The sequence below is a fragment of the Hippopotamus amphibius genome, chromosome 1 (genome assembly GCF_030028045.1).
Source record: "Hippopotamus amphibius kiboko isolate mHipAmp2 chromosome 1, mHipAmp2.hap2, whole genome shotgun sequence".
NCBI classification, from domain to species: Eukaryota; Metazoa; Chordata; class Mammalia; order Artiodactyla; family Hippopotamidae; genus Hippopotamus; species Hippopotamus amphibius.
This window is the reverse complement of record NC_080186.1, coordinates 53,718,462-53,734,465: the sequence shown is the minus strand read 5'-3', so window position 1 is coordinate 53,734,465 and position 16,004 is coordinate 53,718,462. Positions and strand designations below refer to the sequence as shown.

Below are 16,004 nucleotides of genomic sequence, written 5' to 3'. Positions count from 1 at the left end.
AGTTGTGGCTCGTGGGCTCTAGAGCACAGGCACAATGGTTGTGGCACACGGGCTTAGTTGCTCCGTGGCATGTGGGATCTTCCCGGAGCAGGGATCGAATCCATGTCCCCTGGACTGGCAGGCAGACTCTCAACACTGCACTGCCAGGGAAGTCCCAAAGGCCTTTTAAAGCAAAGGTAACTGCAACAGGCTAGACCTCCTAGGTAAGGGTAGAATTCCTATTTTACTGAGAGGACATAGAAGCACAAAGAGGCTAGGCAACGTGCAGAAGGTCACGCAGCTACTAAGTGGCAAGGGAAGAATTCCAATCTAGGTTCATCTGTGTCCAGACTCCGACCTGGTGAGCATCGTGACACACTGGCTCTTTGCCCCCTACCGCCTCACATCCAGAGAAACCAAATAATCAACATTAGAGAGGAAAAATTCAGTCGGACCCCTGGCTGAGCATCTTTATTCTGCTTACTCTTCAGGTTCTTCAAAAAGACTAGTGTCTTTTTTTTTTTTTTTACCTGTACTGTTTTTTTTTTTAATATTTTTAATTTTTTTGGGGGTACACCAGGTTCAATCATCTGTTTTTATGCACATATCCCCGTATTCCCTCCCTTCCTTGACTCCCCCCCCTCGAGTCCCCCCCACTCTCCCTCCCCCAGTCCTCGAAGGCGTCTTCCATCCTCGAGTTGGACTCCTTTGTTATACAACAACTTCCCACTGACTATTTTACAGTTGGTAGTATATATATGTCTGTGCTACTCTCTCGCTTCGTCTCAGTTTCCCCTTCACCCCCCGCCCCCTTCCATACCTCGAGTTCTCCAGTCCATTCTCTGTATCTGCATCCTTATTCTTGTCACTGAGTTCACCAGTACCATTTTTAGATTCCGTATATGTGAGTTAGCATACAATATTTGTCCTTCTCTTTCTGACTTACTTCACTCCGTATGACAGATTGTAGTTCTATCCACCTCATGACATATAGCTCCACCTCATCCCTTTTTATAGCTGAGTAATATTCCATTGTATATATATGCCACATCTTCTGTATCCATTCATCTGTTGATGGGCATTTAGGTTGCTTCCATGTCCTGGCTATTGTAAATAGTGCTGCAATAAACATTATGGTACAAGTTTCTTTTCGGATTATGGTTTTCTTTGGGTATATGCCCAGGAGTGGGATTACTGGATCATATGGTAGTTCTATTTGTAGTTTTTTAAGGAACCTCCAAATTGTTTTCCATAGTGGCTGTGCCAACTTACAGTCCCACCAACAGTGCAGCAGAGTTCCCTTTTCTCCACACCCTCTCCAACATTTGTGGTTTCCAGACTTTGTGATGATGGCCATTCTGATTGGTGTGAGGTGATACCTCACTGTGGCTTTGACTTGCATTTCTCTGATGATTAGTGATGTTGAGCATCTTTTCATGTGTTTGTTGGCCATCTGTATGTCTTCTTTGGAGAAATGTCTATTTAGGTCTTCTGCCCATTTGTGGATTGGGTTATTTGCTTTTTTGGTATGAAGCTTCATGAGCTGCTTGTATATTTTGGAGGTTAATCCTTTGTCCATTGTTTCATAGGCAATTATTTTTTCCCATTCTGAGGGTTGCCTTTTAGTCTTGTTTATGGTTTCTTTTGCTGTGCAAAAGCTTTTAAGTTTCATGAGGTCCCATTCGTTTATTCTTGATTTTATTTCCATGATTCTAGGAGGTGGGTCAAAAAGGATGTTGCTTTGATGTATGTCATAGAGTGTTCTGCCTATGTTTTCCTCTAGGAGTTTTATAGTGTCTGGCCTTCCATGTAGGTCTTTAATCCATTTGGAGTTTATTTTTGTGTATGGTGTTAGGAAGTGTTCTAATTTCATTCTTTGACATGTAGCTGTCCAATTTTCCCAGCACCACTTATTGAAGAGGCTGTCTTTTTTCCATTGTATACTTGTGCCTCCTTTGTCAAAGATAAGGTGTCCATATGTGTTTGGGCTTACTTCTGAGTTCTCTATTCTATTCCATTGATCGTCCTTTCTATTTTTGTGCCAGTACCATACTGTCTTGATCACTATGGCCTTGTAGTAGAGTTTGAAGTCAGGAAGCCTGATTCCACCAACTCCATTTTTCCTTCTCAAGATTGCTTTCGATGGTTAATTTTTATTGCAACTTGACTAGGCCATGGGATGCCCAGATTAAACATTACTTCTGGGTGTGTCTGTGAAGGTGTTTCCAGATGACTCAGCAGACTGCCCTCTCCAATGTGAGTGGGGACTATCCAATCCATTCAGGGCCTGAATAGAACAAAAAGTGGGAAAAGGAAGGATTCATTCTTTTCCTGCCTGCTGCTTCAGCTGAGACATCAGTCTTCTCCTTCCCCTGGACTGGAATTTACACCTTCAGCTTCTGTGGTTCTCAGGCCTTTGGATTTCAACTGGAATTACATCACTGGCTTTTCTAGGTCTCCAGCTTGTAAATGGCAGATCATTGGACTTCTCAGCCTTCATAATGATGTGAGTGAATTATAGTAAGTGTGTGTGTGTGTAGGTGTGGGTGTGCGTGCATGCATGCTCTATTGGTTCTTTTACTCTGGAGAACCCTAATACATTTTATAAATAAGATTAAATTTATTGATTAAAGGTTTTATTTTCTTGTTTGGTTTTTGGTCCCTTTCAATTGACTCAGAGCTTCTGCAATTGAATTCTCTTATTTGGTACTTATCCCTACCATTTCCAATTCTGCCTGTTCAAAATTATGCAGATCTAAATTTGATCAGGAAAGTGACATACTTGTCAATGTTTAGTCTATTAAAAACTCTACCTGTCAGTTGTAGGTCTTCTAAGTTTTGGTTTTTATTACTAGCAGTTTATGCCATTGGCCAAGCAAGCTGGTAGAATTATAATAACAATATAATGTTACTATCGATACTAATCTTAATAATAGCTAACACTTAGCATGATTCTATGCCAAGCATTATTCTAGAGGACCAACTCATTTAAGTCTCAACAACCCTTTATTATGTATAGGACAAGAAATTTGTATTGTATACACAAGTAACATTCCAAAGACATATAACCAGTGAGTGGCAGCATTGGCATCAAAGTGCCAGTCTTAAAAGATGTTACTGTGCACTGTAAACTGCTTGTTTCAATTTAAAAATTTTTCCACAGGGAAAAAAGTGTTATTTATAAAACAAAGGGTTTTTGTGGTGGTGGTGGTTTTGTTTTTATTAAGCCTTTTAACTCAAGCACCTCACAGTGGAATATGAGATGTTAGGAAAGGCAACTGGTACCAAGAAGCCTGAGAAAAAAAACAAACCTGCAGCACATGTGGGAATCTCCAGCTGCTTACCAGGAGGAGGTGCCGTAGAAGACAGTGGCTATAACAGAAGTGAACATTGGGGAACAAAAATTCCTAGTAACATGTCTATTTAGGAAACGTTTTAGCATGGCCAGTCCACCTTGTTTTATAGTTTTCCCAGACCAAATAGAAAAAAAAAAAAAAATCAAAATCCTGAAACCAACAACATTGCACTGACAACTTTAACACAAACCAAAACAAAAATTGGGCTTTTATGAAGTTACTTGAGTTCAGGAAAAGAATGATAAACTTTTGACAGAAAGAAATCATCAAAGCCAAGAGAAGCTCTAAGTGAGGTGTACTGACAGCTATCATACTGAGCTCAAGCCTTGAACATTTCTGATGCAGCTGTTTCGTTTTAAGATGTTCCTGTTCCTGTTCCACTCACTATAAAACAGGCTTTAAAGGTTATGATGATAACAACAGTGATGATAGCAGCTAACAATTACTAGATGCTCATTATATGTCAGGCATATGCTAAGCACTTGGTATTCTCATTTTAACCTTCACCACAACTTCCACTTTACTAATAAGTAAACTAAAAGGACTCAGCAATGCAAACAGAGATTGGCAATTCTATTAATTGGGAATATGGATTACAGAGCCCATATTCTTAACTTTTAAGCCATAAAGGGGTTGAAATAATATTTTTAAGAGGTTAATATAGTTTTAACATGTACTGTTCTAAGAATTACTGACATATTAAAAATCTAAAAACACTAAAAAAAAAGAAACTAAACATCTCACATATTCTTATAATAAATTCCTGAGAAGAGTATACTTCATATTCAAATTAGTAAACTGGAAAAATATGCAATTTGTTTTATCAAATGACAATGGCCACAATTATGATGGCTGATAAGTGAGCAAGGGGTCATTTATTTAAAGGTCTATAAATAATGAATGACTTTCCTACACTTACATCAATTTACTTTTGTTAATGAATCTCATACTGTTTTTGTGATACCAGCAATCCCATTCCAATGAAACTGACACAAATTTTTTTTAGTAGGTGGAGCTTCTAACCCACCTACTTTTTAATCCTAAGTGCTCTTCTAGGGTTGTAAGAGTTACAAAAGTACAGATAAGTTAGAATGCCCTTGGTAGTCTTTTTTATTGACATAGTAGTCTTACTGAATAAAACAACAACAAAAAAATGAATTCACACATTCAACGTTTGAAGAATATGTAAGTGCCATAGTGAAAAGTAAATGTTTGTATTTAGAGGTGTTCCTTGTATATATTCAAGACCTGATAATTATATGTCCTTTTAAGGACCCCACATATCTCATGGAACCCTGTATTCTTCTCTCTTGTAGTACTTATCACAACTCTAATTAAATGATTTTCACAATATCTATCTCTATAAATATACAATCAATGCCAAGGATCGTGTGATTTACCACTCACATATATTGCCAGAACTAAACTATACCTTTCATAGTAAGTATGAAACATTATTTGGTGAACGGATTAGCTAGTCAACGCTTGGTTTAAAAAACAACAAAACCCCCCTCTATCATAAATCATATATTAAACGATGAGAGTGGAAATTGAATGCTGCAAAAATAACCTATAAAATCTGTTTCAAAAATAAGCAAAATTTATCATAATGTGGGAATATGGTACATTTCTATTGTTACATCCAAAGCATCTGAGAAAACTACTATTACACAGGCAAATAGTCCAGAATATGAATTCTATTCAAGACGATATTAGTTGCTCTCCCACCCAGTATATGATCCCCAAAATATGTTTATAATCCTCTCTACCATATGCTCCAAGGAGTCTTTTTAAAAAAAATCCAAGCAATATGGATGTACTATTTAAAGATTTGCCACAGTAAACCTTTTTTTGAAAAATTGGTATGTCATTTTTAAATGATTTATTCTCAACATCTGAAAAACTACATATATCCTTTAAAAGGTGGAAGATTATCTCTGATTATTTATATACCAAGATATTTTGATGAAGAAAATGTTAAGAAAACAATTATTTCCACTAAAGGGAACGTTCACTTATTATTTAAGCTGAAAAGAAATGATTACATACAAATGTAAAACATTAACCTTAGACTAAGGCCAAGATTAGTTTGGAAGAAAGCTTCCGTTCAGATTTCTAAGCCTACTGACCAACAGTGTAAGAGTTTACCAAGCTTAATGTGTAAAGTCATCAGTCTAGTTTGAATTTTTAGGAAGACTTAGGTAAACTTACCAAAAATTACAAATTAAATAGCTTTTTCTTGAAATGCAGGAAGAGATGTTAAACATTAACTTCTATATTCATAAAGAAAAACAAACCCACTAGCTAAATCAGGTGTGGGGCAATTCTAAATGCTACTCAACAAACATTTTCTAAAATAAATTATCTAGAAGATTTCACAACTTCCACTAACAGTTTTTAGTTTAATAATATTTATTCATGTGTTTAATCTAAGTAAGATTAGTTTTTATTCCTCGTATCAAATCCTTGGTTCTTAAAAGTATCACATAATTATTTCATATTTTCTTCTAGAATTATAGGAAGAGGAAGGAAGTTCAAAAGAAATCTAGCCTGCTGTTAAGTACTTCCTGGTACAAAGGTCCCAACAACCTCAAAAGACAGTTGTTTCAGCACTCACCAGCGTCAACTGTTACAATCCTTCTTGTATATGCTGATCCTAGCCAATAAACTGCTGGACAAAAATTACTTATTCAGGGCACCAGAACAATAAGCAGTCATGTGTAAAGCAAAAAGTTTTTAAATAGACCAAGCAAGACTCAGGCAGATGGTCTCATCAGGAAAAATCATTTAACATAAACACATCTGTGCCCCATCACACTCAAAAGGGACAAAGTCAGACATGCAAATGTATGAAATTGGATCATTTCTACTTCTATGGGTTTCCTAGAAAAACTGGCATGCAACATGTATAACAAATACTTAAAGGGATAGTTTAATCTCAATGCTTGGTTTTTATCTTATGCTTAGTTGAATATTTATTATTTAATTTTAAATTACTAAATATAAGTAAATATTAAATTTTATTTAGTGTAGTAAATAATAATAAATTAACACAACATATTGTATAGCACACGGAAATACAGTCATTACTTTGTAATAACTTTAAATGGAGTGTAATCTCTAAATATATATGTTGTATACCTGAAACTAATATTGTAAATCAACTATACTTCAATTAAAAAAATAATAAATTAACATGATCATTTTTGAAACCAACAATATCAGGTTCAAAGTATCAAGAGCCAGCATAAAATGGAATCAACGATTTGTTAAAGACAATTACTCAATAACTGTGTATTGCGCAAATGCTTTTTAAAGAATATAAATACTCAAATTTATTAAGATGCTCAACATCATTCATCACTAGAGAAAATGCAAGTCAAAGCCACAATAAGGTATCACCTCACACCGGTCAGAATGGCCATCATCAAAACATCTAGAAACAATAAATGCTGGAGAGGGTGTGGAGAAAAGGGAACCCTCCAGCACTGCTGGTGGGAATGTAAATTGGTACAGCCACTGTGGAAAATTGTATAGAGGTTCCCTAAAAAACTAAAAATAGAACTACCATATGACCCAGCAATCTCACTGTTGGGCATATATCCTGAGAAAACCATAATCCAAAAAGAAATATGTACCGCAATGTTCACTGAAGCATTATTTACAATAGCCAGGACATGCAAGCAACCTAAATGTCCATTGACAGATGAATGGATAAAGAAGATGTGGCACATATATACAATGGAATATCACTCAGCCATAAAAAGGAATGAAATTGAGTTATTTGTAGTGAGGTGGATGGAATGAGAGTCTGTCATACAGAGTGAAGTAAGTCAGAAAGAGAAAAACAAATATTGTATGCTAACTCACATATATGGAATCTAAAAAAATAGTACTGATGGACCCAGTGACAGGGCAAGAATAAAGAAAGATGCAGATGTAGAGAATGGACTTGAGGACATGGGGGGGGCGGGCGGGTGGTGACGTGAAGGGGAAGCTGGGACTAAGTAAGAGAGTACCATTGACATATGTACACTACCAACTGTCAGACAGCTAGTGGGAAGCTGCTGTATAACACAGGGAGATCAGCTCGATGATGGGTGATGACTTAAGAGGGCTGGGATAGGGAGGGTGGGAAGGAGTCGTGGGGGGAGGATATGGGGATATATGTATAAATACAGCTGATTCACTTTATTGTACAGCAAAAACTGACAACAGTGTAAAGCAATTATACTCCAATAAAAAGCTTAAAAATTTATTAAAAATAAAATTTATCTTTTAAAAACTGCTGCTCAAAAGTCTAATACATATCATTGTACTAACAGCATTAAAATCATATAAAATGATATGAAACATCAAAACAAACAAAAGTATTCACAGTGAGTAAGAGAGATTGAAGGAGGAAAAAAGAGAAAAGCATCATTTACAGAGGAACACTAGCTAACAGTGTAGAAAAAAATGAGAAAATATGAAAATCATCATTTTGGAAACTCAGAGGATGGTAAAACCATTAGGTAAAAGGTGAACAGAGAACAAGATATTTACTTGGTACAAAAAGTACTTCCCAATATATTACTTCATCGTTGCAAAGAAGAAATCATACCTTTACAAGGGAGAGGGTGTGTGGAAACCAAACTTAGCATGCCAGTGAAACTCAGAATCACTAAAATAGTGGGAACTTACATTATGTGATTCGTGATTTAAAGCAAAATTCACAACATCATCCATAATCTAAATGTTAAAAACATTTAACTGAAGCTAGTTTACAGGAAATATGGCCCCACGAGGAAGGAATCAGACAAACCCAGGATATGAGACAAGACAACTTACTGGTTTTTCTATCTTTAGTCAGTCTAGACAGTTTTATCAACTTTATTGATGATTTAAAAGAACCAGCATTTGGTTTCATGGATTTTCTCTATTTTTCTTTAATAGTGTTTTCAATTTCATTAATATCTACTCCATTACTTGTTCCTTCTACTTGCTTTAGGTTGAATTTCTTCTTACATGTCTAGTTTCTTAAGGTAGAAGCTTAGATTGTTGGTTTCAGACTTATTTCCTTTCCTAGTATAAACATTCAATGCTATAAATTTTCCACTACGTGCTGCTTTAGGTAGATCCCACAGATTTTGATAATGTTGTGCCTTCATTTTCATTTAATTCAAAACACATTCCAATTGCCCTTGAGATGTTGTCTTTGACACAAGGGTAAAAATGTGTTGTTTAATTTCCAAATATTTGGGGGATTTCCCAGATATCTATTATTAATTTCTAACTGAATGCTGAGTCAAAGAAGATACTTCATATGATTTCAGTTACTTTAAATTTGTTAAAATTTATTTTATGGCCCAGAAATGTTCTATCTTTGTAAATGTTCCATGTGCACTTAAAAATAATACATATTCTGCTGCTATTAGGTGAAGTGTTCCATAAATGCCAACCAGGTCAAATTGGTTGGTCTTCAATATCTATCCTGTATGATTTTCCACCTACCTGTTTCACCAGTTACTGAGATAGGGGTATTTAAGACTCCAACTGTACCTGTGGATTTGTCCACCTCACTTTTCAGTTGTATCAGCTCAGCTTCATGCTCCTCTGTTGTTAGGAGCATACACATATAGGAGATGTATATTCCTAAATACACAACAATCCTAAGATTGTTATGTTTTCTTATTGAACTGACCATATCACCAATGTGAAATGTACCTCTTTATGCCAAGAAGTCTGAAGTCTACTATATCTGATATTAATACGGTCACTCAAGCTTTCTTTTGCTTAGTGTTTGCATGGTATCTCTTATTTACCTTTTTACATTTTTTTCTAATTGTTAATTTAGTATATTGAAGACCATCTTGATTCTTTTCACCATAGGAGCATCACTCTCATCAGCTATCATACTATTCATATTTCCAATATTCACATAATAGCCTACTTTGCCTCTGTCACTTCTAACCCTTTTAATTGAGACCACCTCAGATTCACTGAGATTCTGCGAACAACTTTATTCCTAGGCAGAGGAACATAAATGAATGAATGAATGAATGAATGAATGAATAAAAACACACCTGTTCTACTCTGGCACATTAACAGAGCTGGCCTATCCAAACATCACATCTTCCCAAATCACGTAAATCATAGCTATGGATAACAGCTTGCATGTTCAATACTTGCCCAAGTTGTTCTCGCATTAGTCCACTAAACTCCTGATAATCCAAATTCTTGTCTCTTTTCTGTCTTAAATCCCCTTGCCTTTGGGCTATAGTTCCTATAGGGCATTCACCTGACAACCTATTTTAAGTCACTTCTCTAGTTGCCAACCTTGACCTGCTCTGCTTTATTCCACACTGCATTCTCCTTTTAGTCTCAATGCAACCACAGTGCTGATTAAGACATACTCAACCCCAGCCCTGAGAGATCTCCCAGTCCTCTCAGGCTCTTCATACAAGCTAGCTCACTTGCTTCTGGTCCTACCCTGACCTCAACCAATGGGTTTCAGCACTGGCTTATGTGTTCTCCCTTATTTCCACCTTCTACCACAATCATTCAAACTAAATGTGTCATTTCCTTGAGCCATATACCTTCAGTTCTGTAGTCTTTCTCTTTAGACAATTAGGCAAAATTCAAATAACACTTTTAAATGAACAATTCAGGGGCATTCAGGACATTCAGAATGTTGTACAACTACAAATTTTTACCTAGCTCTAAAACACTTCCATCAGTCCACAGTAAAACCTCTTAACTATTAAGCAGTTTCTCACCCTCTTCCCATTCAACTTTCTGGCAACCACCAATCTCTGTTCTGTTTCTATAGTTTTATCTATTCTGGATATTTCATACAAATGGAATCATACAATATGTGATCTTTTGTGTCTGGTTTCTTTCACTTAGCTTAACATTCTGGATATTCATCCATATTATTTATAGCATACATCAGTACTTCATTCCTTCTTAGGGCTGAATATTTCATTGTATGTGTACCCCACAATCTGCCTACCTATTCTGCTGTTGATGAATTTATGGGCTATGTCCACTTTTTTGTGAATAATGTTGCTACAAATGTGTACACATCCTTGTCTGAATATCAGTTCTTTTGGGCATACATCTAGGAATTGAATTGTGGGTCATATGATAATTCTATGTTTAAACTTTTGAGGAACTACCAAAGTATTTTCAACAGTAGCTTACCATTTTATATTTCTACAGCAGTATACAAGGGTTCCAATCTATTTCCTTGCCAACACTTCTTTTCTTTTTATTTATTATAGATATCCTAGCGAGTGTGGAAACTTCACAGTGGTTTTGATCTGCATTTCCCTAAAGCCTAATGATGTTGAACATCTTTTCATACGTTTCTTGCCATTTATATATTTCTTTGAAGAAAGGTATATTCAAGTCTTCTGACTGCTTAAAAAAAATTTACTGAAGTACAACTGACATATTAGTTTTAGGTATATAAAATCATGATTCAGTATTTGTAAATACCATGAAATGATCAGCACAATGTCTAGTTAACATTCACCACCATACATAGTTACAATTTTTTTCCTGAGATGAGAACTTTCAATATCTACTCTCTCAGCAATTTTCAAATATGCAATACAGTACTGTTTACTATAGTCACCATGCTGTACAGTATATCCCCATGACTTATTTCTAACTGGAAATTTCTACCTCTTGACCCCCTTAACCACATTTCACACCCTCCCATCTTTTGCAACCACAAATCTGTTCTCTGTAGCTATGAGCTCAATCAGATTTTTTGCTTGTTTTATGGTTTTAGGTTCATATATAAGTGAGTCATGTGATATGTGCCTTCTCTATCTGACTTATTTCACTTAGCATAATGCCCTCAAGGTCTACCCATGTTGTTGCAAATGGCAAGATTCCATTCTTTTTTTTTTTGTGGCGCACGGGCTTAGTTGCTCCGCAGCATGTGGAATCTTCCCAGGGCAGGGCTCGAACCCGTGTCCCCTGCATTGGCAGGCAGATTCTTTACCACTGCGCCACCTAGGAAGTCCAAGATTCCATTCTTTTTAATGGCTGAGTAATATTCCAGCACGTGCACTCTGTGTGTGTGTGTGTGTGTGTGTGTGTGTGTGTCATTTTCTTTAACCATTCATCCATTGGTGGACACTTAGGTTGTTTTTCCACTTCTTGGCAAATAATACTGTAATTCTCTGTTCATTTTTAAATTGAGTTGTTTGTCTTTTTGTTGAAAGAGTTCTTTATCTATTCTGGGTGCTAAACACTTAAATATGTGATTTGCAAATATTTGCTACCATTCTGTAGGTTGCCTTTTCACTTTCTGGATAACGTCCTTTGATGCCCAAAAGGTTTAATTTTGAAGTCCAATTATCTGTTTTTTGGTTGTTGTTGTTGTTGCTCATTCTTTTGGTGTCAAAGAATCCTTATCTAAGAATCTGAGCTCATGAAGATTTATCCTTACGTGTCTGAAAACCATAAAGAACATTTGATCCATTTTGAGTAATTTTTTTTATGTGGTGTGTGGTAGGAGTCAAAGTTCATTTTTTGCAAGGAGATATCCTGTTTTCCAAGAACCACTTGCTGAAGAGACTATTCTTCCTTATCAAATGGTCTTGGTACCCTTATTGAAAATCAATTGGCCATAGATGTATGAGTTTATTTCTAAACTCTCAATTTCTATTTCATTGATCTATGTCTATCCTGTTGCCAGTACCATACTGTTTTGATTATTCTAGCTTTGTAGTAAGTTTTCAAATTGGGAAATGTGAGTCCTCCAACTCTGTTCTTTTTCAAGATTGTTTTCACTATTTAGGGCTCCTTGCAATTCCATGTGAACTTCAGGATCAGTTCCCATTTCTGTAAAAGACTAACAGGGCTGACAGAATTAAATCTATACCTCATATTAGGTAGTGCTGACATCTTAACAATATGAAGTCTTCCAATACATGAACATGGGATCTTTCCATTTATTTATGTCTTCATTTCTTTCTTCAACAGATGAATGGATGAACAATGATTCATAGTTTTCAGTGCACAAGTGTTTCATCTTCCTGGTTACATTTATTCCTAGGTATCATAATGAAATACCATTTACCACTTCACACTTACTACTAGGATGGCTTTTACTAAAAAACAGTATAGAAAAAAGAAAAGAAAATAACAAGAGTTGTTGAGGATGTGGAGAAATTAATTGGAACCCTTGTACATTGCTGGTGGAAATGTAAAATGGTGCAGCAGCTGTGGAAAAAAGTCTGCTGGGTCTTCAAAAAGTTAAACATGGAATTACCATTTGATCCAGCAACTCTACTTTTAGATATATACTCAAAAGAATTAAAAGCAGGGACTCAAACAGGTATCTGTATGTTAATGATCACAGCAGTATTTTTCATGACAGCCAAAAGGTAGAAACAACCAAAATGACCATAAACAGATGAGTGGATAAACAAAATATATACACATACAATGGAATATTATTCAGCCACAAAAAAAAAAAAAAAAAAAACTAAGGAAATTCTGGTATTAATGCAATGCTATATAACAAGGATGAGCCTTGAAATCATTATGCTAAGTGAAATAAGCCGGGCACAAAAGGACAAATATTGTATGACTCTACTTATATAAGTTACCTGGAAGAGGAAAATTCAGAGACACAAAGCAGAATGGAGGTTATCTGGGGCAAAGAGGTGGAGGAGGGGGAAAGGAGAGTTATTCTGTTTAATGGGTACAAAGCTTCTGTCTGAGATGATGACAAAGTTCTAGAAGTATAGTGGTTATTGTTGCACATTATAAATGTACTTAGTGCCATTGGACTGTGCACTTAAATGGTAAATTTTATGTTGTGTCTATTTTACCACCATAAAGCAAAAAAAAATTGCCAAGAGGAAAAAAGTGAGTGAATATGTTAAGCGAAAGAAGCCAGACACAAAAGCCTCATACCTTACAATTCCATTTATATGAAATTCTAGAAAAGGCAAAACTACAGTGACAGAAAGCAGAAAGGTTGCTGAGAATGCAGAGGTGAACTGCAAAGGGACATGAGCGAAATTGTGGGGGTGATGGAAATACTTTATTTTGATTGTGATAGTGATGGTTATACAACTAATGTCAAAACACATCAAACCATACATGTTAATTTTAATTTGATGAATTCTACTGCATGCAATTTATGCCTCAATAAAGTTCATTTTAAAAATCAAAAAGAAAGACTTGAGATGATCTAGCCTTATGTAATCATTTTAGAGAAAAAGGGAAACCCAATCCTTGATATCCAAGGTCACAAAGTTAGCAAAACAGAATTAGAATTCAGTTCCATATATGAAATCCAAAGCTATTTATATCATATAAAATGACACTACTTGCAGTAGAGGGTGGTGGTTGATTATACTGGTAATTCAGTACCTCCTGCTGAAATAGATTTGAAACCCTTAGAGAATTTTGAAGACTTCATGTTGTTATATTGGAAGGCTGTAATCAAGACAATCAGCAATAGATGGTCACTTCTAGCAGAAGTATGCTCACCACTTTGCAAAGAAACTACTCCATTTGTCAAAATTCTGATTTCGCATCTTTGCATCTTAAACACATTCTGCCATTTGAATCAATATCAAAAGAGACTAACCATTTTTCCATAAATCATCTCTCAAATACTTAAAAATGGCTATACCTGTGACGTTCTTATAAAAATTTTCCTTAGTGGAGTCTAAAAATATGCAGGGATTCCATATCTTCCTATACTTGCCATAATACAGTCTGTAAACATTTCATATGAGTTTTGGTATTCAAACTAGATACAACACTACAAATTTTCTACAAGCTACTTAGAATTGGATTCTTATACTCCTAGAAGACTATTCTCAGGATTAGGGATGTGGGGAGTCTCATTATATTATTGGTAATTCCTAATTCCCTGTCAATTTCTAGGTTTTGTTACATAAAGCATCACTAAGATATATCTTTAAATTTTAAAATTCAAGGCAAGGCTATAGATTTATTTCTATGAAATACTCTTTTATTTAGTTTCTTACTCTGAGTAGACTGTTTAAATATTTTGAAATCTTGACTCACCATTAACATATTACCTACATTTCTGAAATACTTCATGAATAAACCTTAAACATACCTTGTATATGGATATTTAAATAATAAATACTTGAAGCACAGGTTTAGGAGACAAAGACCTCTGACATCTCTTCACTTTAACATGAACAGCCATTTTGATATAGTTAGTCACCTATAAAACCACTTAAGTTTACTATTTTCATCTTTGTCTACCTTGTCAAGAACGACATTATGAGAGAGGCTACCAATAACTTGTAAAAATTTTTGTTTACTATAAAAACAAAGTTGGTTTGTTATGACTTAGTAAATTAGCTTTTAGTGAGTAAAAGTTATTTTTCTAATTGGTCACAAACCAGATGTTCCAGGAATTTTTCATAAAGCATCATCGAGGTCACTGATCCTCTTTTGAGATATCTAACCACTATTACTTAACAGCAGTTGCCAACTCCAAAGCCTTTAGTATCTCTTATTTTCTAAAATCCTTTAAAAAAAATAATATTCCTACAATCATCTTGCAAGTTACTTTAATATCTAAGGATATACACTTTACTTTGAAACTGGAAATTTAACCAAGGCTCTGTTACTTTCACTCATTTTTGTGCATTACTGCTTTATATGTCTGCCCTACAGTTTATTTCAGTTTAGGAGAACGCCTGCTTACCAAGAAAAAAATGGAAGCAAAATCAAAGTAGAGATTTGCTTTCTACTTATTGTATCTTAACCCCATAATATGGGTCTATCTTGTCTTGAATTAGAGTACAAAGATTCTTTGTTACACTTAACTATTTTCAAAAGCTTCAGTTCATTCTGGATGTTTTTGCTTCCCCACTTAGCTTTTTCATTATAAACCAACATTTTTTATCTTTGATACACATATATCCACAGGTCTTACTATTTGAGAAACTATGCAAAAAAACTAATAACTCATGATTCTAATATATTATATTAGAGACTGTAGCTTATGCTAAATGTAAATATAATACTTATTTTTCCCAATAACAAAATCACATTACACTGAGCTCAGTTCAGCTTAATTTTCAACATGACCCCCCAATTCTGTTTTTTCTATTTTTATGCTTTGATATTATTGACATTTCAAACAAAGGCAAAACAAAACATTTGAGTTCCCATCTTTTTAGTACAGTCAGCCCTCCACAGCTACAGGTTCTGCATCTGCAGATTCAACTAACCATGGATTGAAAATATTCAGGAAAAAAATTCTAGAAAGTTCCAAAAAAGAAAAATTTGGATTTGCCACACACAGGCAAATACTTACATAGCATTTACAGAGTATTAGATATTATAAGTAACCTAGAGATGATTTAAAGTATATGGGAGGATGTACGCAGATTAAATGCAAATACTACGTCATTTTACAAAAGGGATTTGAGCCTGTAAGAATTTTGGTATCCTCAGGGTTCCTGGAACCAGCCCCCCACAGATAACAAGGGATGAATGTATTCTTTTACCACTCTTCTATTCATTTTTTGTAACCAATTAACATAATAGGAAAAATTTTATGTTATGGTTTTTTCAATTACCAATTTCATTTTGCTTTTAGTTTTCTGATTTTCATACTCAGATGATGATGTTGTTTCTTAATTTTTCTGAATAAAAGTAACGTCC

At 35.1% G+C, this 16,004-nt stretch overlaps 1 protein-coding gene across 12 annotated transcripts in view; it reads right to left on the bottom strand.

The window, feature by feature from the left end:
* EVI5 (ecotropic viral integration site 5) overlaps positions 1 to 16,004 on the bottom strand; it is a 229,532-nt gene that overhangs the window by 90,820 nt on the left and 122,708 nt on the right. The window lies entirely within an intron of this gene.